The 22,230-nt window shown below is 42.4% G+C and overlaps 1 protein-coding gene across 2 annotated transcripts in view; it reads left to right on the top strand.

Annotated features, from left to right (window-relative positions):
* The first annotated feature begins 6,555 nt into the window (after positions 1-6,555).
* The window catches only part of SP6 (Sp6 transcription factor), a 30,086-nt gene continuing 14,411 nt past the window's right edge, over positions 6,556-22,230 (top strand). Inside the window, exons 1-2 of one of the 2 annotated variants that reach the window (XM_033170423.1) lie at positions 6,556-6,701; positions 6,963-7,093. The gene's annotated coding sequence lies outside the window, so the exon portion shown is untranslated. Of the gene's footprint in view, positions 6,702-6,910; positions 7,094-22,230 lie in introns of those variants that run through there. The other variant, XM_033170421.1, reaches the window with a different exon arrangement.

Below are 22,230 nucleotides of genomic sequence, written 5' to 3'. Positions count from 1 at the left end.
TTGAGTTCCTTGGGACCCGGAGCTGAAGCCTGGATACACGGTGCGAGGCAGCTGTGCGGCAGGTGGCGTTGCTGCGGTGCTGTGTGTGGCAGTCAGCTCAGCGGGATCCCATCCTCGTCGCCAGTGAAAGATACTCGGAGTCCAGTGTGATTTTCATGCTCTTTATTCAGCTCATAGTAGTGAGGAATGTATTTTCCCCAAAACGTTTGCTTTATATACACTATTTACACAATGGGCCCCACGTGATTGGCTAATTCCGGGATACTCCTGTATGCCAATCAGAGTGCGGATTCACTTCCACCTGGAGCTGGATTGGGTGGCTCCTGCAGACCAATCAGACTGCTGCAATCTCAATCCTATTGTTCTGGGACCAGTCAGACTGCTGCAATCTCAATCCTATTGTTCTGAGACCAGTCAGACTGCTGCAATCTCAATCCTATTGTTCTAGGACCAATCAGACTGCTGCAGTTTGGATCCTATTCAACTCAGTACATAACAGGGTGGCTCCTGCAGACCAATCAGACTGCTGCAATCTCAATCCTATTGTTCTGGGACCAGTCAGACTGCTGCAATCTCAATCCTATTGAGGACCAATCAGACTGCTGCAGTTTGGATCCTATTCAGCTCAGTACATAACAGACAGAATGCACTCCTTGCTAGTGGTTCTCCAATGTGAAGGACAAACCTAGCCAAGGTTGGGTTTTGGTGCAGTCTTGTATCCAGCTGGGGTGCTTCTATGCAGAGGTTTATTAAGGAATCCATGTAGCTCATGCATATCTGCTTAAATTCCACTGCAGGGGGCACCAGGAACTCTGGAATTTTAGCATGCTGCATTCAGAATACTGTTTTGCCATCCTTGTATTACTATTTTCAACCTGATCTTCATAATCATCCTGTAGAATAGGTCACTGGGGATGCAGGTGGCGCTGTGGTCTAAACCACAGAGCCTAGGGCTTGCTGATCAGAAGGTCAGCGGTTCGAATCCCCACAACAGGGTGAGCTCCCATTGCTCGGCCCCTGCTCCTGCCAACCTAGCAGTTGAAAAGCATGAAGTGCAAGTAGATAAATAGGTACCACTCCAGCGGGAAGGTAAACAGCGTTTGCGTCCACTGCTCTGGTTCACCAGAAGCGGCTTAGTCATGCTGGCCACATGACCTGGAAGCTGTACGCCAGCTCCCTCGGCCAGTAAAGCGAGATGAGCACCGCAACCCCAGAGTTGTCTGTCATTGGACCTAACAGTCAGGGGTCCTTTACCTTTACCTAGTCCCATTTCATTGAAGGTCAGCTGAATCCTGGAGTGAGTAACTTGCTCAAGGTCACCCAGACAGGACCTCAGTCACATCCAACTCTACAATTCTGTGATTCCTAACCGAGGCATGACTTTTAAGTTAGAGTTTCTGATGTCTGAGTCCCAGTGCTTTGGATCTGGGGGGGGGGGTGGTTGAGGACAATCTCTGCTCAACACTGCATCTTTGAAGATGGGAGAGAAGCTGGTTTTGCATCGTGCTCTCTAGAGGGTAGATTGTGGAAAGCTGGATATTTGGCTGGTGGAATTCACTTTTCTGAAGGAGTCTGGAGACTATCGTTGCAACACCTTCAGCAAGCTTAATCTCAGCAGAGCGGGCTCAGATTATGTGTCTTTGCATGCAGAGGGTCCCAGTTTCACTCCCTGTTGTGTGCAGGGAAGGGTTGTTCTGCCTGAAAAACATCAGAATACTGCTGCCAGTCTGTACAGACCTGGAGTGGAGAACCAATGGCCCTCCAGAAATTGCTGGACTACAGTTTCCATCATCCTTGGCTACTGGACATACTGGCTGGAGCTGGGGGGAGTTGGATTTCAAAAAACATCTGGAGGATGCAAGTTCACTATCCCTGGTGTAGACAATACTGAGCTGGTTCGTCCAATGGTCTGGCTCAATATAAGGCAACTTTCTCTGTTCCTGTTTAATCCATTGAAAATTGGGCCCTTCAGGCAACCAAAGACCAGTTGGATGTGTGCATGTAGCTGTTGTGCTGACAGTCCAACTTCCCCAATTAAAGGAAAAACCGGTTGTACTCCGAGAAGACCTTTGGGTGTGCATCAAATGCCCATAGTTTTGGTGTGCGTGATGTTCCCTCTGACTACTTTTAAGAGGCACACTGCTGTAGAATGTGTTTCAAGAAACCAAAAGCGTTCTTTCTTGTATGGATGCCAAAGCCCGGAGATTTCAGCATGGAGAATGCACATTCAAAGCCAACCTGAAATCTCCTCAACCTCACTGTCTTTGCAGCAAGCGGTGTTGGTGGTCACCAGGTGGCGCTCTTGCCAATGCAACTAAGAACAGTTTCACAAGTTACGCAAAAGGCCAAAGCTGTGCACATTCAGGCAACTGTGCTACACAAGGGAGGCACATTTGGAATTAGATCGAATCCAATATTTTCAGCTTCCATTGTGAAAAAGTTTCTAGTCCTTATGGCCGTGAACGTAATCATGGGGGCAACGCCTTTGAAGTGGGAAAGGGCTGGCCACAAGTTGTATAACTTTAGCTGTAATAAACTGAACAAAAAACAGACACACAGTGGATGTGGATGCAAGTGTAGTTAATCTGTCTACAGGATTCTGTTAGGATTCTGTTTTCTTGGCGCAGCGTGTGTATGTGGAATCCACATCCCTGACTAAAGGCACCTTTTCCTCACTCTTCAGCTATTTGTGTGCATGGATGAATACTGTGCTGAAGGTGTAGAGATATTAAAAAAATAAAACACCACCTGAAGTTCATGAAGGAAGAGAGATTTACATCAATATCTGAAGCATCATTCACTTTTTATGTCACCTGTGAGCATTAAGTGCACGACTGGTCTTCCAGTTTCCACTGTTAACCACATGTCCCTATATATTCCAGACAAAGGGGTTTGTGGCTATCGTTTATTTGCTACAGGAAGCACCTTGCAAACAGAGATCATGTGACCCAGTTGGCGCGGCAGTGGCAGCATCAAAGCATCACAGGTGGTAATTAGAATGATTTTTCAACTCGCTGATGAAAAACACCCATCATTTAAATTAAATATAATATGGGATAATGTAAGCTTTAGGCGAGGGTCTGAAATGTGCAGCCCTATCCTTTGCATGCTTATTCAGGAGGAAATCTTGCTTGGTTCTGCGAGACTTACTTCCATACAAGTGTACATAGGATTGTAGCCTTGGTATATATTCTGCTAGGTGGTGGGTGTGTTTTTAAATCTAAGTTTATTGGTCTATAACAGGGTTGGGGTACTGTGATACAAATCAGCATGGCCAAAAGTCAAGGTGGTGAAAGTTATACATTCAGCAGTGCCTGTTGCTCCAATGATTTCCCTGGTGTATAATATGTTGTTGTTGTTGTTGTTGTTGTTGACATGTCATTTCAAAACAGTAATCTGTCCCAAATATTAGGAGACTGGGTATAAATTGGAATAAACAAGTGCATAAATATGCAACTGAAGGGACAGGAAGGCCATCAGAGCAAAACTAGGCCACCTACCACCAGATCCCCCGCACATTAAATCGCAAAATTCAGATTACAGCGTGACATTGGCAGAACAAAGGAGGGAATCAAATGCTTGACCTCAAAAATGCTCTCCTCACTCACCCCTCCTTGCTGCTCACGTTATTTAATTTTTAATTTGCTTGCCACCTTTCCACTTTACTGTTCTTAGGGCAGTTTACAACAAAATATGCAGCAAAGTAACATGGTCACCCTAGAACAACTTGAGCAATATTCAAATTCAAAATACAATTAAAATCCAGAATATAACTAATAATATGTGACACAATTAAAAATGAATTTCACATATAACATTATGAAATAATATAATATCAGCAAATGACAATAGAATAAAATCACCCCATCAGTTATGATAAACCTCAGCAATGCATTAGAAACAACCAAGAAAAATGGGTTATCCAGACTAGGGATGGGGGAAGAATTTCATTCAGTTTGCTTTTATAGGCAAATCTGTCAAATGAACACTTTCTAAAACAATCTGAGAACTGAAACACAGCCAGGCTTTGAAATTTGCAATTATCCAAATTTTGTGGTGTAGTTCTGCAACCAACAAAATGTTTACAAAAATGCATATATTATGAGAAAGTGTGCATAAAATAGTGCATTTATTAGTGAGAATAGCATACAAAATGCATTAGATTAAGTTGTACATCAGTCACAGCTGCGTACAAAAATACGTTTTATTAGGAGAAAATCACACTAACATGCTGGTGATTCTTTTTTTAATTGCAAATTGCTGTAAACTAAATTTAGATTGAAAAATGAGAAACAGAGAACCAACGTCGATAGATTGTTTGATCCCTAATCCAGACCAAATTAGCTACACTCGGGGTCCTTTTAAATCTATGCAAAAAGATTAGTCAAACTAACTCCCATCTGGATCCAACCCAGGAGTAGCAAAAAGATTTATTGAGCTAACTTCCAGCCGGGCGTGCAATACCATCCTTAAAAAATGAATAAAAACGAATGCCTACACCCGAAGATGAACTCTGTGTAACCTAAAAGCTTACACTCCCAGCATTCTCCATCGTAATCTATGGCCCAATAAAGTAGCATCCCATGTCTTGCTCAGCACAGCCGACAATGCCATTTAATGCACATGAATGAGCAAAGCCCTGGGTTGAGAGGACAGGGGGGAAAACATTCCTTCACCATGAATTGATTCCCATGTAACCTTTTTGTGACCTTCAGCAGAGGGTCAGTTGGTTGGGTGGCTTTTTGAATGTTTATTTTGCTTCAGGGTTTTTTTCTCTTTGGTCATTGCGGAATGATGATTGCCCTCTAATCCTTTTAATGTAACCAGCCAACCTGTCTTCAATAGAAACTGCCTGAATTAATGTCGTCATTTCTTTCTACTTCAGCTTCAGCCTCTCTAAGGCTTACCGGTATTTTCTTCAGTCCCCAATGCCTGAAATAAAGAACAAAAATCCGTATTAATTTGGTATTGTTTCTATTATTACTATTTATCATTTATCTAATTCCCATCAGTGCATGACATACAGGACCAGAAACGTTGCTGGGTTAAGTTTGTGTGTTGCAGGGAAAACAACAAAAGTCTTGCTGTACCTGGAAGACTAATGTGTTTATTACAGTGTAAGCTTTTGTGGAAACATGAAGTGTAATCCTCAGTTGCAGGTACATGCACATGGGAGGGGGGTGGATTTTTTAGCGCGGGCATCAGAGGGAAATGAAATGTAAGAAATAAGAGTCAGTTACAGTTCAGTTACAGCGAGATGTATGCAAAATAAGTACAGTGGCCCTTTGCAAGAGCAGTGATAGGTGATAAATCTATCAGCTTGGCAACATGAGTTAATGAAGGTCTGTAATGGTACAGGAAACAGTAGCAGCCCATATTGGGGGGGGAGCAGAAGTGGCATGAGGCTGGGTTAGGGCAGGATGATAAGTGAGTTGAGAGGCAGTGTCAGGAGGGGAGCTTAATAGCTCCCCCTCTCAATGGGCTGGAGCAGTCAGGAAACTGTTGTCTTTATCCAGCCCTAAATGATTAGAACTGAACTGTTTTGATGAATTGAAATTCTGGCGCTGTGGTCTAAACCACAGAGCCTAGGGCTTGCCGATCAGAAGGCCAGCGGTTCGAATCCCCGCGACAGGGTGAGCTCCCGTTGTTTGGTCCCAGCTCCTGCCAACCTAGCAGTTTGAAAACACGCCAAGTACAAGTAGATAAATAGGTACCACTCCGGCAGGAAGGTAAACGGCGTTTCTGGTTCGCCAGAAGCGGCTTAGTCATGCTGGCCACATGACCCAGAAGCTGTCTGCGGTCAAACGTCGGCTCCCTCGGCCAGTAAAGTGAGATGAGCACTGCAACCCCAGAGTCGTCCGCGACTGGACCTAATGGTCAGGGGTCCCTTTACCTTTACCTTACTTTCCTGTTAAGAGCCTCCCTTTGATGTTTGTTTGTGCATATATAGCCACAGTAATTCAGTAGCAGTGTGCTGCTGATACATTGAAATGGTCTCCTATTAGGAATCAGGGTTCAAAACTGGGTTTCTTTATATCCAGTCCTAATCTGTTAGCTATTGTGTTTCAGCACCTGCTTCGGAGGCGAGGACTCGAACCAAGTGATTCAAGCCACAAGAATAGAGTTTCGACTAAACATCAGGAAGAACTTTCTGATTGTAAGAGCTGTTCAACAGTGGAACACACTTCCACAGAAGCGGTGGACTCTCCTTCCTTGGGGATTTTTAATAAGAGGTTGGATGGCCATCTGTCATGTATTTTAGTTGAGATTCTGGTATTGCAAGGGATTAGACTAGATGACCCTCAGCGTCCTAACTTTACAATTCTTTGATTCTGTAAGAGAGAACCATTAATCACGTGCAGAGTGCAACCTCTAGGTAACTGGGTCTGCATCCAGTCCATACATATCTGAGGTTTGGGAGCAGAGATGCGGAAAGCGGTTGACTTCTAGGTACGCATTATTCTCAGTATCTCTGGTTTTTTAACCACTGTTTTAAATAAAATGAAGCAAATCCAAGCGCTCCAGTGTGAACTTCTCATTCTGTACTGCAGAACAAAAACAACAGCAACCAAACATGTCACCGCAGTTAATGAACTGAATTTTCGAAGGAAGCAGAGGAAAGAGACCACAGCTTTCTGCCTCTAATTATCCTGTTTGTGCACCAGAAAAAAGTGGGTTCTAGCCCACTCAAGTTGCAACAGGTAACATGTTGATGTGTATATTCCCATCTCACATATGTAATACATATCTCTTTATGTGCATACGTACTGTCTTTTACAAAGGAGACCCACTGCCAAGGCATGTCCATGACTGAAAGGGTTAAAGTCAGCAGGTAGTGGGTGGGGCTGAGAGGTGGGGTTTGGCTGTATCCTGACTCCTTCCCTGCTGTGCTTGAAGCAGTCACTCCTGGAGTCCCACTTGCATATACCTGCCTAACTTGCCTCTGACACATTCCCTCTCAGTGCTCTACCGGGACTGCCTCACTTCATTGGATTCTGGATTTTGCTTTGGAGACAGCAACACAATTTGCCTGACAAGCCAATGTGGAAAGACCTGCTGGAGGATCGCTGCTCCTACCAGTCACTCTAAACAAGTATGTAACTAAACTTTTTTTTTATTTTCTCTCTCTCTTTCTCTCTGTGCTTTTTGTTTCGGAAGACAGCTCTTCCCAAGCAGATGCTAAAGTCACAGGTGGGCCAAGGGTGCCATAAAGTGACCCAAACTTGGGTCATCTTGTACCGATAATGACAGGTGGATAAAATGGTAAATAAATGTTCTCTAACCACCGCCACCCACCCCATAAAAAGGTAAAGGTAAAGGACCCCTGGACGGTTAAGTCCAGTCAAAGGCTGGGAGACATAATTCATTGAAGCATTGTAATAAGATCTGCCACATACTTAAACGTCCAACTTGGTGGTCCATATCCTGTCATTTAATTCTGTACTAAGGAAGCCCTCCTGCTAGCGATGCTGTGAATTAGGCAAACCTTTTTAACCATTTTTTAAAAGCAGTTTATAATTTAGTTAGCTGTACTTTTGTTTAGTGGGGCATTCAAAGTAATGTAGCTGAGCTTGCGACCCTGTGCGCACTTAGGAAAAAGTCCAGTGGAACTCAGGGAGAATGTATTTCCAAGTAAGCATGCAAAATATCAAGTTGCAAAAATACCCTTTTAAAATAATGGACCGAAAGACTGTTGAAAAGCTGGTTTAGTGCAATTACACAACTTTAGGAAATGAATAAAATACAATCACATTTTTGACACATTTCAAAATGAGTTTTTTTAAAAAGCATGCTAGTTTAAAGAAATTATAAGGGTGTGTGTGTGTGTGTGTGTGTGTGTATGAATTACAACCAATGCAGATGAAAACAAGGATATATAACTTACTAAATGATATAGGAAGCTGGTTTTTATTTTTAAAAAATCACCATTTTATAAAAAAGTTAGATTTCTCACACTTCAAACCCAGAAAAGGTCTGGGTGGCATGTCTCATTTGTGTTGGTTTGATCTGGATATCAAAAGATGCAGCTCTCATATTTTGAAATTAATCCCATTTTAAAAAGTATCTTTAATGTGGAAAAACAGGATCAACCCAACTAGGTGTTTCCTGGAGAAACAAAACAAAAACCATAGCCTTGAAAAAGAATGATCACATTTCAAAATTAATTTTCTCATTATATTGTGGGGTAGAGGAATGTATATCTGCAAAGACATTAGGAAGTCAGTCCAAGATGAGCACAGCCTCTTCCCCCTCCCCCACAAGAAGTGCATTTTAAATACTTTACAAAAATATTATAAATGAAAGGACTGAATGCAGTCTTATGGAGAGTGGCTTGTTTCCTTGCAATCAGGAGTCAACATTTAAAATTAGATATGAATTTGGGGTTTTACTGAAGTCTTGATTTAAGTCCATGGCATGGTTCAATCGTTTCAAGATGTTTCATAGGAAGCAACTTATAAATGGAATTAAGTAAGAGATAGATAGATAGATAGATAGATAGAGATAGATAGATAGATAGATAGATAGATATGTCATGGTTTATTCCAGCCTTGCACCACCCATATATTGTCGCCTACAACTTGCATGGAGTTTTCTGCTGCTGCCTTGATCATAAACACATTTCTTTGGGAACAAGCACCAGTTCCTTGCACCAATGAGTTACCGTAATAAAATTTTAAAGTAAAAACAATAAAATGGGCATTGGTAACCATGCACATGCACAGCCACCTGTCCCCCGGCTATAATTTAAAAGGAAGAAGATGAAAGGGTGCTGACTCTGGAACAGTTTGCCACTATCGCCTTCATCTACCATTCTCTGAGTAGTCATGTGGGCTGTTTGTGTGCTGGGCTTCAGGGCCCCAGACATTGGCCTTGAGGTCCAGCAAATGTGCTGGCTGGTGCTGATGAGTGGTAATCCAAAACATCTGAAGGGCACCTGGTTAGTAGAGGCTGGTTTTCTTATAAGAATCTCAGGGCCTCTTTACACTAAGCTTACCAGATTTTTTCAATGAATCCGGGGACACTTTTCAACTTCAATTTATTTTGTGTGGGGACTGATTTGTAAATCCGGGGACTGTCCCCGGGAAACGAGGACGTCTGGTAACCTTACTTTACACACTACATTTTTGGGTATATGTATTAAAGAGTATACCAAAAAATGTGAACGTGACATATTTCTGAAAACACGTCTCATGCAGGTACATTCAGAGTGTGGGGATTTGCTGCAGTGCTCTGTTGAGTGTGCACACAGTGGCAAGCCTGGGTTGCCTATTGTGTCCTCTGTGAAATGCTCCTTAAGCGTGGGCACCACAAATGCCTTGTCTGAGAAAGGCAGTGTATGCATAGAGTTCTACTGATCCTGAACGTAACTTGTGGCAGCTCCATGCTTTTCTTGTGGGACCCCGTCACTGTAGAGAAGAAGACGTGCAGGTGAAAATTGGGGGAGAGATGAGAAACACAGAGGTGTATCCTACCATTGAGGGTTCGGTCTCAGGGGCCAGCCCAACTCAGTCGTATATCTTGTGTTCTCAGGAACAGCTGGATCAAGGTGGTGCCAGCAGTCTGTTGACTGAATGCCTTCGCGTTGCCCACGAACCAAATTAGGCACAGTTAACTTTTTCTCATTCTCACTACTGTGCTCGTGCGCAGCTCTCATTTATCTCAACGATGCTGGCACTGGAGAAAATTTTCCCAGTGAACTGTATCCCATAGCTCATATCAGATCTGTGTGTTCCACCCTGCTGCCCTTAATGGAGAACATCATCTGCCACCTGAAGCAACCACATCACTCTGCCTCGTGTTAGGGCCGCCTGTGTGAACAAGGGAACCAGGACTGCTGTGTTGTAACCAGAGAGTTGTTTCAATTTTTTAGGTTGCGAAAGAATGCCTGTAAAATAGTTTTGTGCTTCATGAACATGGCCAATGCGCACCTGCAATTCTCTAGTCAGGTATTTCTGGGGAGGTGAGACTGGCTATAGCTATCTAATTCCTGGATACCTGACTGGTAGCCACAAGCACAGAATTGCTCCCATGTGATAGGGGAAGACATAACTCCCGAGGTAGATTTAACGGATGTATATTGGATGGTGGCCTACCCCTTTTTTATTTTTCTCCTCTCCCTCTCCCTCTCCCTCTCCCTCCCTCTCTTTTAATTTACACCAGTTCTCACAAACAGAACCAGTACAGTACATGTGCTAGTTTTGCCCTACTTACACAGAGGTAAATTTCCATGCATAGGAAAGGCTACCATTTGTAATAAGCTTTAATAAGAATTAATAAATTACAGTAGGGTTCAAGGTGCATTGTTGACATCAACCCCAATAGACCGTATGACATAACCTGTAAAGGAGGCCAGAAGTGTTCTTCAGTATTGCAGTTGGGGTGTGTGTGTCTTCACAAATGTGATGCAGGAGAAATTCAGTTTGGTTTGCCTTTTAATGCGAACCTACCTAATTTGTGCTTTCTGAAATAATATGCAATCTAAAACACAGTTTTTCTTAGACATTTGCACTTCTCGGGATTTTGTGGTGCACCACATCAACCAAAAACATTTGTACAAATAGTGTGCATTAAGGGAAAGTATGCAAAAAAGCACATTTTTTTTGCATGCTTTCCCCTAATACAAACTTAATGAAAATAACATGAATGCACTTTATGTTATGGTAAATTGCTTGCAAGAATGTGTCTAGTTTGCAGAATGGCATACAAAAATAATTCATTAGGAGAAGTGGGCACTAAAATGATGACAAATTTTCGTGGGGACTTAAAACCCCCACCTCAAATTGATGCAGAAATGTGGTGACCTGAATTATGGACTGGAAAAATTAGAAACGGAGAGAAACAAAAATGGCCAGATTCCTCTATCCCTTGCAAGAGGCTGGGGGAAGAGTGACTCGTGAAAGGCCCCCTAAGTCCCATCTGAACTAGATTGTTGGACTACTACACCAACTCCGAAATGTATGAATGTGTTCTTGAAACATATACTTATAACAAGTTTAGAGGTGCTACTCAGACTGCCCACTGCACTGATGGCAAAAAGCACACCCATGTTGCCCTCCTGTGTAACAGAAAAGACCTACATTTTCCAGAAGTACTATAGGAAGCAATATAATACAGAGGGACCAAATATCTGTAGGTTTGTCATCTGCCAAGCTGCCATCTCGTTGAGCCATTTCCGCAAACGGGATACTTTCATTAAGTTTAGCCATTTTTACCCACCCCCCCCTAATATACCTTTTCCTCCCACAATGCCATGGCTCACAAAAAAGCAAAAAAAAAAAACAAAAAAAAAACACCCAAACAGCTGAACACACACAGGCTCTGTTTCAGTTGAAGATACTACAGTTTGAAACCAGACTACATTCCCATTGAACCCAATGGGAGCTAAGGACTCTTCCGGGTTGCTGCTAATTTTAGGTGGGATTCAACAAATTCAGGTTATGCAATTTCAGATGACTGCAAAATATTGCATGACAAACCCACTTCCACGAAAGATTGGCCTTTTTGAGATAAAAGGATAGGAAAATGCATCGGTGAGCTAACACTTGCCTTGACACAACATCATCTGTCCTCTCCACAAACTCATCAATAAATAGCCGATGTTGTCTAACCGCTCTGCAAACAAACAGGGATGAATGTTTAGTAAGCAGGTCATCTGGAAGTGACCTAAGTGAAGGCAGTGCCTACCTTGATTTCAACCTTCAAGAAGGTTTTTGTATATCCAATCCATTATTATGGTGGTGCTGGTTGTGGTGAGACATGGGGAATTAATTGGAAGACCATAACTATCCCTTCTGTGGGCACATGGTGAAGGGACTTGGTGTCTGCATTGTCCGGCAGAATAAAATGTGGCCATGCAATGAGCGGAAAGGAACTAGGTATATGCTGAAGCAATCACATATATCGTTTGCCACGTGGCCAGAGTGAGTGTGTGGGAAGGACATAAAACCATTATCGCTCAACCCATATTCCCCCAATTAAAAATGGTTGAGCAATCTAATGATCTGTGTTGGATGATCATAACAACAGGCTCTACAGAGCTCTACTTTCTCTACTAGAAACCTATTCTAGTTCCCAAGACTTATCTAAGACACTTTGGTGCAGGGCCGGATTTAGGTTTGATGAGGCCCTAAGCTACTGAAGGTAATGGGGCCCTTTCTTTATATGTCCAGCTGTCCTTTGTCAACAACAAATTGTTGCTGTTTTTTGTGTTGAATATATGCTATATGGTATTTATGGACCTAATAGGTCCATACACAACACAAAACACTGTTGCTGTATGTAGGTTTTATTTCTTGTTTTTTTTATCCTATATTTTGGAAATGTACATTAAATTTTGGGGGTTGAGGGCCCTAAGCTTATACATAAATCCGGCACTGCTTTGGTGCCAGAGCTACAAAATCCAAATGGCATCACCCTTTCTCTAACACAGGGCACAGATTCTATTCTATTCTATTCTATTCTATTCTATTCTATTCTTCTATTCTATTCTATTCTATTCCCAAACCCTGATTTGTTTTCTTTTGATGGTTGCCTGTTTTCTCTGGCTAGTCACTAATTTTGGGTGGGATGAAATCATATGCCAGCAATTCCATGTTGCACAATTATAGTTAATTGGGTTAATCTTGCAAATGTACTTCCTCAAAAGATCGGAATTTTTGTAGTTAGGAAAGTGACAGGAAAATGCACTAGAAAGTGTAGGACAACGCTTGCTTTGATGCAACATCATCAAACCGCCCAATGAATGCTTAGTAAACAAGTCATCTGGAAGCACCCTTGGTCACCATTGTCAAATGATAGGTGCATGTTAGATGTGCTTCTGCAAGTGTCTACGGACAATTTATCTTTCAGTTAGAGACTGTGGCTAAGTTTCTAATTCAAGCACATTTTCTCAATTAGTGTTATGAACAGATTTAGACTGAGGTTTATTTTAACAGACTAGAGCAAGACTTTAATGTGCTTAATTAATAGATGAAATATACATGAAAGTTGCAAAACCACAGGTGCAGTCTTAAAGGATCCTGATGATGGGACACTTTCTCTTTTAAATATGCTACTGTAACAACTTAATGAGCAAAACATACCACTATTTGCTTATTGTCATCCCTACTAATTAATTGAGAGTGCAAAATTGAACCTGCCATTAAGGCTTCAGACCACACTGATCAGTTTGATTCTAGCCCTGATTCAAAAAATAAAACAAAGCCTGTTTTTTTTACTAATATATGTTAGTCCCATAGAAGTTTGTCAGTGGCAAGGTATCAGAGAGGCTAGGTAACAAATAATGATGAATGAGAGCAAAATAAGTTACAAGAACTTAAATTTTGTTGTTGGGTATGAAGATGGGAGAGGAACAAAGCTTAAGTAAAGGTTTTGCTTAAGAGATTGACTTTGAGGGGATAATGTGAAAGGAGGAGAGAGGTATCACCATGCTAATCAGGGACAGGGGGTGCTCCAGAGGTCATTGGACTCTAACTCCCATCAGCCCCAGCCAGCATGGCCACTGTTCAGGGATGATGGGAGTTGTAGCTAGGCAAATACTTGAGGTCCACAGTTCCCAAGCCCTGATATAAGTGTTCTGGGAGAAAATTCTTGGACTGAAGGGCAGGAATAGTGAATGGGCAGAGCTAGTAAAGAGAGCACATGACAGCTGAGGGTGGTAGATCTGGAATAATGGAGGTCATGAGCAGGGATATATTGGGAATAAGGTTAGAAAAACAGGGCAGGCCATAAACACCTTTAGAGGAAAGGTATGGATTTGTGCTAAATGCAGGAGGGGATGGGAAGCCCATAGCAGGGATTTGAAGAGGCCATCATGCAGGTGAAGGAAGAGAGACCAGTGGCCCTTCAGATGTTGTTGGACCACCATCTCGCACTAGTCCCAGATAGCATGGGCAAAGACCCAGCTGATGGGAACTGTAGTCCAACAACACCTGTTAGGTCAGAGCTTCCCCATCACTGATATGACAGAGAGAGGGGTGAATTGTGGGCCAGTAGGATTCTAGGCTGAGGCAGAAACTGAAGGATTGCAAGGAGCAGCCAGGAAGAAGAAAACTGTAGTAACCAAGTTGGGTGTTAAGGAGGTGGCTATAAAAGGCCCTGTTCTTGCATTGATAAAGGAAGAGGTAGATAGTGACATTCTGTCAGTAGAAAAATAAAGAGAAGTGGAAGGCTTGGGAAGAAAGATGAGAACTTCATATTGGGTTGGACCCAGGCTAAGTTGGTTGTATTTAGTTTCCATCAAAATCCATGGGATTTGTAAAGTTTGTAAAGACAAATTGCTCCCATTGATTTTAGTGGAAATGAGTGCAGTTAGTGTAGGGTCCTTCCCAACGAGTGTTTCTTGTGGGGTTGGTGCTCCTAACACATGCGAGCTCCTCCTCCCCCAATATCCACATAATGTCATTGTCATAAAAATGCCAGCCCATATCCCTGCCCCCAATTTAATTCAGATTTATCTCTTCTGGGGGAAATCCAATACATTAAAACAAAACACCTATGGTCAGGTGCCCATTTCCACTGTCTCAGTAACCCAGTTATGATATGAAGCCTTAATCTGGAAGCACCTAAGTATGGATCATTGCAATTCATTAAGGACCATGCCTAAACCACTTACATATGAATGTGTTTCATGCCACTCCTTGTTTAAATGTGCTTTCATGCCTGCCATGTGCACAGTGTCAGCAAGCACCCGATGCACCTCCACCCAGGCCATGGATGTCTGGCCTGCTAACACTGAATGCATATGGACTAGCGCAAGTGAGACATGCATGCTAAGGAGATGGGAGTGGCATGAAATGCTTACACAGGTGAATGTTTTATCTGTAAACATGTTTAATTCGAGCCTGAGGTTGTGGGGAAGGTGCCGTAGCTCAGTGGTAGACTATCTGATTTACATGCAGAAGATCCCATGTTCAGTCCTTGGCATCTCCAGGTTGGGGCTGGGGGAGAACCGTGTCTGAAATCATTGTCAGTGAGAAAAGACCGTACTGAGTACTGACCTAGATGGGCCAACAGTGTGTCTTGGTCTAAGGCAGCTTCCTGTTTTCCTATGATAAGACATCAAGGATAAAATATCAGAAAGGAAGATGGAGGGGAGAGAGGGAGGAAGGTACACCTGGGCAGACAGGCATAGCAGAGGACCCACAGAAAGCAGCAGCTGCAAGGGGTGGGATCTGGGATCAGAACCATGGTGTACAAGGAGGGTGTTAACCCTTTCCTTCCATACTGTGTTCCCAATGAAACACACACACACGCCCAAAAGCTGTTATTTGCATTGAGAGGGAATATATTGGTACCAATGGAAGCTTCTATCCCAATGGAAATAGCAGCTTTGAGGGTCTGGGTGTGTCAGGACTGTGGTGAGGGAAAGATTCAATTCCCTCCATCCTCAGCCTGATCTGGCTACCCCTAATTACTATTTACCTTGTGTGTGTGTGTGTGTGTGTGTGTGTGCGCGCACACACACACACACACACACACATAAGTAAACCACATGTTAACCATTAAATATACTCTGGCTCTGTTAGAGTATAAATGGTATTGCAAACTTAGTGCAGCCTTCCCTTGGCTGATGCTCTCCAGATATGGTCAACTTCAACTCCTAGTAGCCCCAGCCAGATGACCAATGGTTAAGGATGCTGGGAGCTGTAGTCCATGTATGGCCTAGGACAGTGATGGCCAAACTTGGCCCTCCAGCAACTCCCATCATCCCAGACCACTGGTCCTGTTAGCTAGGGATGATAGGAGTTGTATCTCAAAACAGCTGGAGGGCCAAGTTTGACCATCACTGGACTAGGACATACGGTAAGTACCCAACTGTTGGCCCCTCAGATGTTGTTGGACTACATCTCCCATCAGCCCCAGGCAGCCCAGCCAAAGATCACGGATGATGGAAGTAGAAGTCCATTAACATCTAGATTCTAGAGGGCCACGGGTTCCGTATCACTGGCTTCCCTGTTATATTCAAGCATGTACCTATTTAATGAGAGTAAAAGAAGAATGCCAAGAAAGTGGAGTACAAATGTGACAGAAAATATGTAGACTGAAGCCATAAACTTTTACAATGGATTGCGCTTGTAAAACACAATGATCCAAATAACCAAAACAAAAACATAAAATCTGTTAGTCACATCAGCTACGTGGCTATTTGGAAGAAATAGTCTTTCTTTGCAAATATGTGTTCCTGTATGAACCTCACTTTATATTTCAGAGGTTAAACACTTGTGTCCTTCAGGTATACCCTGAGCAATTCGTTTTAAAATTTAATATAGCTGAGCCACAATAATAATTTAAAATTGTTATTACAGTTCAAGAACCCTTTTAAGATGCTAAGAAACCTCACCTGCACTCTTTTTTTGCACTCAAAAAAGCATAAACAACCAAAGATGCAAAATGATTCATGACATGTGTTGATCTTTAATTCTAGTTTAAATCCATACCATCACCACTGTCTATCAGATGCAACAAAATTTGTGCTTCTATACCAACTTAATTATCATGACTTCCATCCAAGAATTCTGGGAATTGTAGTTTGGTGAAGATGCTTAAAATTCTATGTTAAGTGACCCCTAGCTTCCATTGCAAAACAACAGTCTCCAGAGTTCACTGGGGAGAAGGATAATTGTTAATCCCGTTCCAGTCCATATGCCTTAATTAGAGACCTCAGTTTCTGCTACATCACACTTCTGGTAACGTAAACTGGCGATTTGAAAAGGAGTTTGTTTGTTTGTTTGTTTGTTTGTTTTTGCTGCCACGCATTTCGTTCTTTTAAAAATGCACAAACGTATTAATAAGTGTCATATGTTTTATTTGCTGCTTTGGGTGCATGTGGGTGCCTCTGAAGAAAGGTGGTGCTTCTGTTTTGAGAACATTGCTGGATTAGAGTGCTATGGGGTTGTTCAAGAGTTGTGGGCACCTATTGCCTTGTAACATGAAAGGAGACAAATGACCCTCCCCCTTCCTCTCCTTTTGGACTTTCAAAATGTGTAAATCTTCAAGTAGAATCCGCATGTACACTTTACCACAAAATAATTTAATCCAATTAAAGATACCATCAAGACTACACTTTAATCTCTGCTGTGGAGCTCAATTTGAACTGAGCATTTAGTGGCCTGCACATGAGGTTTAGCACATTTAGGATGAATGTGCTTTTTAGATTTTTATCGTCTCTTCATCCTGAATGCTCAGAGCAAGTAATCACACTGTTAAAGTGCAACCAATTACTATGCAAGGCAATTAAATAATACTTGCGTTTTTACCTTTCTAGTGTTTTAGGAACATAAGAAACTCCCTAGACCATTGGTCCATCTAACTCAATACTGTATTGTCTATACAGACAGGCACCTGCTTGGTAAGATTTCAGGCAGGGAATGTTCCCAGCTCTAGCTGTGAAAGCTGGGGATTGAACCTAGGTGACATCCACACCCATACATTTAAAGTGCACAGCTTCCACTAAAAAAATTCTGGGAGCTGTGCTACAATTCCCAGCACCCTTAACAAACTAGAGTTCCCAGGATTCTCTGGTGGAAGCCATGTGCTTCAAATGAATGGTGTGGATATGTCCCTGGAACTTCTTATGGAGTGTGTCAGAGACCTGGAGAAACTTGACTTCCCTTTGCTGGAGGAGGTCAGAAAGTCTGCTTTACAGAGGACAGCCATCACATTTCTGTGTGAAGGCATTTTAATAGATGTCCAGTCCAAATCCAGTTTAAGACAAAGAACCCTAAGTTCTGAGACCTGCAGGCTTTTGAAGTCACTTGCCAGCAGATAGAACTCAAATATGGCCCTATGAGCAAGGACAGCATTTGGTGCCCCCCTCAAATATTTCTTGCTTTCACAATAATTCCTTTTGGTACAGAAGATTTTTTAAATGGATTTTCTCAGTAGGCACCTTATAAACATAGGTGTTGTTGTTGTTGTTGTTGTTTGCTCCCCACCCCCAAGTTTGGCGTCCTGTGGGAGGGAATGGCCGAAACCTCTGAAATCTGGCGCCTGTATATGCTAAACTTTTGATGCAGCACATCTGAATAACATTATTTTCCTCAAATATTTCTAGGCACAATAGTTTGTTAACGGATACTGGGAATTGTAATTTTATTGAGGAGTAAACAATCTTTTGTTTTTTAATCAGAGACTGGGAAGCCTGTGGCCCTTCAGATGTTGTTGGACTCCAGTTTCCATCAGGAACCACCAGCATGGTCTATGGACAGGGATGATGGGAGTTGTAGTCTAATAAAATCTGGAGGGCCATGGATTCCCCATCCTTTTTAGAGGGTGTGTTCATATTTCAAATCAAGACAGTTTTTCTGGGTCATGTGGCCAGCATGACTAAGCTGCTTCTGGCGCAACGCTTTGTAGTTGTTGTTTAGTTGTTTAGTCATGTCCAACTCTTCGTGACCCCATGGACCAGAGCACGCCAGGCACTCCTGTCTTCCACTGCCTCTCGCAGTTTGGTCAGACTCATGCTGGTAGCTTCGAGAACACTGTCCAACCATCTCGTCTTCTGTCCCCTTCTCCTTGTGCCCTCCATCTTTCCCAACATCAGGGTCTTTTCCAGGGAGTCTTCTCTTCTCATGAGGTGGCCAAAGTACTGGAGCCTCAGCTTCAGGATCTGCCCTTCCAGTGAGCACTCAGGGCTGATTTCCTTCAGAATGGATAGGTTTTATCTTCTTGCAATCCATGGGAATTTTACGCTGATAGAGCAGCCACCAAGAAAGCCTCTCCAGAGGTCTTCATCATTTTAGACTCACCTTAAGGTCACAACAGGATATAGATGAGGATTTGGGGAATTTTATCGCACCCTGGCTTGGAGGCTCTGGGCAGGTTGCAACATAGATTCGAAACAAACATAAACTCCCAGAATAGAACACATGAAACACAGCAATAAAAGCCTACACAATGTAAGATTTAAATAGCCCAACAAGCCAACCCCAATCATGTCTTATGTAGAATCTCTTTGATCTTAAACGAAAAGGAAAGAAAAATAAAGTACCCATGCTAAACTTTAGGGTTTTGATGGGTAATATATTTTAACTATATGATGTGACTACAGCAATTTAAAATTTATTTAATGATCACAGCATGGTAAGAATCATATACATCTTGAGTGAAACTCGGTTATTACTGCATCGGTGTTTATACATCAGTGGATTGCATTTTCCCACCAGCCAGGCACAGCAGTTTTGCAAATTTCAAATCAGGCATGTGTATATTTATCTGCCGGTGATCAGTCTGCTTTGTATTTGTTTTAAAGCAATATTTTATACCGCACTTTTCTCCTTCAAATGAAGATGCCCAAAGTGCCTATCTGTGAATAAAAGAGTTTAGAAACAAAAATACGTGCGCAAAAAAAAACATTATAAGAAAAGCCCACATCAAACGGAATCAAGGCAGCTGTAAAACTGGAAAAATTAATAAAACCAACCAAGAGCCCGCCTAACATAAAAATCAAAGCACAGACTTTGGGAAGTTTGGAGCTGCAAATTCAGCTGTCGCAGGAGACAGTGGTGGAGGACTGGCAGACTGCAATGCTCCTGGACTAGAGCACTCATTCCTGTTGCATCTGTCATTATAATGGCTGTGATCACAACAGTCCCACGTCTGGGGTGTGTACCTGTGCACATTCGTAGCCTTTTCACACAAGACTTGAAGCCTAGCAATATTAAATATAAACATCTACAATGGAAATAATTCTCGTTTGCATATCAAATGCCTTCCTCATACTTTCTCTCCCGCTTCAACATTAATCAGACATTTGCAGAAACAGCATGAAAGGTGATCAGAGGCGGCGGTGTACACCTCATCCACGAAACACCCTTGCATATTACCTAATAGCAATTCCCAGTTGACTCACTTGTGCAAGCTCTTTATAGTGCTATTGGAAGATCAAAGATGAGTTATGCTATCCCTTCACTGGCTTGTGCATGTGAATCAAAGGGAATTGCCTACAAGATGAGAGATGAAGGCTCTTTGTGGTTGCACCTAACATTCTTCTGCACGGCAATTAAAAGAAAAGATCATAGTCTAAGTTGAGGGTGATCTCACAAATGACTAAAAACTATAAATCCTGGTAGTTAAAGATATTGGGGAGGGGGCGGCGAGAAATATATTAAAACAAAGGAGGTGTTTCTTTAAATATAAACCATCCTATATTTGATGAAGGAGGGTGTATGCTTATTTTGGAACAAGCCAAATGAGAAAGTCGCTTCTTAGAATCTGAGGCAAAGAATCCCCTAAGAATTATTGGCATATGTAGGGTTGCCACTTCTGGGAATTCCCTGACATGTCCTCTTTTGGCAGCCCTACATGCCCACCCAGGGGGAATTTTATATTTTAAAGCAAATGTCCTGGATTTGGGTTTTTTTTAATTGTGTGTGGGCAGGCGGTTTTGGTTCAGGTTTGGGCTCTGGCGTGGGCAGCTCAGGCTCGGCGGGGGCGGAAGCTCAACAATTTTTTGTGTCCAGACTTTTACCTCTTGAAATATGGCAGCCCTAATATGAGCCTCAAACTATTACTAAGATTATTTGAATCCTCTGCTCAGATTACAGCATAAACAGGTCTAGCCCTACAAAACACAGCTGTCAACTTTCCCTTTTTTTGTGGGAAATTCTCTTATTCCAGCGCCATTTCCCATTGCAAAAAAAAGGGAAAGTTGACAGCTATGGCCGTTTCCCAATGCAAAAAAAGGAAGGTTGACAGCTCTGCTACAAAAGCATCTTGCCATTATATGTGGTTGCACAACATTATGCATATATTCTAGCTGTCAGGGGTGTACCCAGGATCAAAACTAGGGGGGGGGGGCGCAAGCCATGGTCGTTCAGGTTGTGGCATTTCAGCACGGAAAGGCGAATGAAACCAAAATTTTAGGAAAATTATATATAATTATAGCAGTGCTTTATTACGGTAGTTGTTACAATTATTTGCTTGATTTTTTAAAAAAATTTTATTGTAGTTACATGTCTTATACCAGGGGTGGCCAACTCCCAAGAGACTGTGATCTACTTTCAGAATTAAAATCTGGCAGTGATCTACCTCCATTTTTTTGGGCTTCAGCTCAAAGTTGTTGACCTATTTTGGGGGTTGGGAATGCCCCGTTTTTTAGGGGTTCGGTTCGTTTTTAGTTGTTGAGCTTTTTTTTAGGGACTAGACCTTCTGAAATAATTGATTTAAAAAAACTCAGCAAGACAGAAGACTGCCTGCTTTGTAAAGTGTGACAACCTTTGAGGTACAAAACACCCAGACAAGGAAAACCAACTCAGCTAACTAGTTTATACAGATCTGAGGAGCCAGTTGATGCGTGCTAGGCCTTCGATTTCACATATGGCGCCCAAACAACTGTACCCACACCCACTACCTCCAAAGTAAACCAAAAAGCTAAAAGCAAATGCAGTAGCAAACCTCAGAACTGAACTTAAAACAAAAGCTGTATTCCAACTTAAAACAAAAGCTGTATGTTTAGCCTGGAGAAGAGAAGGTTAAGGGGTGATATGATAGCCATGTTCAAATATATAAAAGGATGTCATATAGAGGAGGGTGAAAGGTTGTTTTCTGCTGCTCCAGAGAAGCAGACACGGGGCAATGGATTCAAACTACAAGAAAGAAGATTCCACCTAAACATTATGAAGAACTTCCTGACAGTGAGAGCTGTTCAGCAGTGGAATTTGCTACCAAGGAGTGTGGTGGAGTCTCCTTCTTTGGAGGTCTTGAAGCAGAGGCTTGACAGCCATCTGTCAGGAATGCTTTGATGGTGTTTCCTGCTTGGCAGGGGGTTGGACTGGATGGCCCTTGTGGTCTCTTCCAACTCTATGATTCTATGATTCCCCTGCAACTGCACAAGCAAACCACCTAGAAATCAAACCTTGCTGCAAAACAATGCCACCCCCAATGGAGGCTGGAACCTGCCCCACAAAAGGAACCTGGGACAAGCTGAAGCACCAATGGCTCAATTACCTTCTTTGATAACATAAAATGCACAATGATTATTTTTAAAAAATATTTATTCCTTTTAATTAATTTTCTAAGCAGTAGCACTGGAAACTTTAGCAAGAGCAATGTCCCCCCAGAAGGCAGAGGAAAATGACAACCCAACCAGTGCCTGTCTCCTGACCCCTCTGGCTTCAGTTTTAAAATGCAAATGCAATAGCAAACCTCAGAACTGAACTTAAAACAAAAGCTGTATTCCCCTGCAACTGCACAACCAAAGCTGCACACAAGCTCAATTACCCTCTTTGA

The sequence above is a fragment of the Lacerta agilis genome, chromosome 14 (genome assembly GCF_009819535.1).
Source record: "Lacerta agilis isolate rLacAgi1 chromosome 14, rLacAgi1.pri, whole genome shotgun sequence".
Lineage (NCBI taxonomy): Eukaryota > Metazoa > Chordata > Lepidosauria > Squamata > Lacertidae > Lacerta > Lacerta agilis.
The sequence above is the reverse complement of the archived record's forward strand: the minus strand, read 5'-3'. Positions and strand labels throughout refer to the sequence as shown.